Source organism: Papilio polytes, unplaced genomic scaffold (assembly GCF_000836215.1).
Source record: "Papilio polytes unplaced genomic scaffold, Ppol_1.0 DF824180.1, whole genome shotgun sequence".
Taxonomy (NCBI): domain Eukaryota; kingdom Metazoa; phylum Arthropoda; class Insecta; order Lepidoptera; family Papilionidae; genus Papilio; species Papilio polytes.
The window spans coordinates 3,830,050-3,832,093 of record NW_013525024.1 but is presented as its reverse complement, the minus strand read 5'-3'; positions in this window follow the sequence as shown (position 1 = coordinate 3,832,093).

Sequence of the window (2,044 nt, the reverse complement as noted above, 5' to 3'; positions counted from 1 at the left end):
CAAACATCCATGCATCCATCCATCTAAACTTTCGCATTTATAATATTAGTATGATAAGATGTAACTACGACAGACAATGCCCTTAGCTGTGTATTTTCGCGTCCTAAATGCCTTTCCCTTTAATCTCTGCAATATTACAATAGTTATATTTAATTAGCGGCTGATGATAGCTGGTAGTTCTCGCGGATTATCGCGGCCCGAGTTATCTACGTTTATTGTTTGTTTACAAAGAATGTAATCTTGTCTGCGACACAAATCTTTTGCCTTCTCACGGGTCAAATCTGTTGACAACTTCGTAAGAGTGTGAAATGTTTAAATCAACTTTATAATTGCATTGTAATTGTTGTAAGTGAGAGAAAACAAATTTTTAAATAGTAATAACACTCAATAAATATCGGGAGGTGCTTAGAGGTGTTCATATAGGAAGGATAGTGAATAAAGGTCGACTCACACCTGCCGTGTGTCGCGGCGAGCAGGCTGGCGTGTTGGCGCTGACAAATTAATGTAAGCTCGTCTTTAAATGATTCCATCGAGTAAGATCGAGAGCGGCGATAGGCCTGCGCCCGCGCCGGCTGCGCGCCTGTATACACGACACTTAACACTATTTTGTAAGCAAATGTCTGATCCTCTAATTATTTTATTTTAAACACATCTGATACTTGTTGCATTGAACTTCCACTGTCGTAACGACTATATAACGACTATCAATGTCTTAAAAAAACAGATGTAGCCAATTTAATAAAGTAAAAATATTTATAGACGAAGCAGCACATCTAATGCTAAAATCTTGTCATTTCCATATTGCGCAATATTTTATGTATATTGGTTTACTTTTTGCATGAATTGACAGCTTTGACTAAATGATAATAATCTTACACGTCTATTTAAGTGCTCTCTCTACATCACCAGCCGGAGACTTGGATTGCGACAGATATCTGAGTCATTTGTCGGAGGACAGACATTGTAAAAACGCCATTGATTTTTCATAATTTCCCTACTTCGATAAACAATAAATGTATCTATTTTTGATAGAAGTGTCTGTATCATCAAGTGGCGGCGGATAATATCTCGATACAAAGACAGAACCGTGGCAGAGACAAGCAAAAGTCGCCGTGACTTTTAGTTTTTATAACGCTCATAAAACTAGAAATGGACGTGTTCGCTTTAGTAAACAATAAAGTTAATAAAAATTACCCTAATGTGCATTAGAAGCCAATATTTGAATAAAAAAGTTTTAAATTAAAGTAAAAATTTGACATTAATTACAAATAAAAATAATTATGGAGTCAGTTTATGTTTTGGAGCTGTTTGAGTTGCGATGCGGCCGAGGACGCATTGACAAGCGAAGCGGGCGCGGTAGCGGGCATCTTGAATATAACGTTAACATTATTGAACTTCGATAAAGCAATATTTTAAGGCCTAGTTAAATTTGTTTAAAAAACAATGTTCTCCAAGTTACCGTTGTAAAATAATTCTTATTGACATAAGAAATAAAACGTCTTTAAAGAACAATATTTTTATCAAAATCACAGTATTAAAATTTAAATTCCACGACACCCAAAAGACTCAAATATTTAAAAACATAATAAACACGTTACATTTTTGAAGGTGACATAAATTTGAGTGCAAATGAGCGATTACATCGTAACGGAATGCAGGCGCGGTATCACAACGATCGTTATCACGTCGACCGCTCACAGATATCGCGGCAGTCGCTACTTAAATCACACTTGTGCATTTTCCCACAAAAACACATAGAAATAATTAATTCTTTAATTTGAAACACAAATAACAAGAAGAATCAATAGATAGATGTTTGCATTTTATTAATGTTTTAGCGTTATGCATATTAGCTGACTATAATCTTAACACACTATTTATTTAAAATGGTACGAATTCTCTAAGATATTGATTTAATCAGAGCGGCTATATCTACGGCCGGAAGTGCAATCGCTCTTTAAATATGTAACTCATTATTATAGCATGAAAAATGCAAACATTCTGCTAACAAACTTCGAAATAATTCTAAGCTATAGAAAAAAAG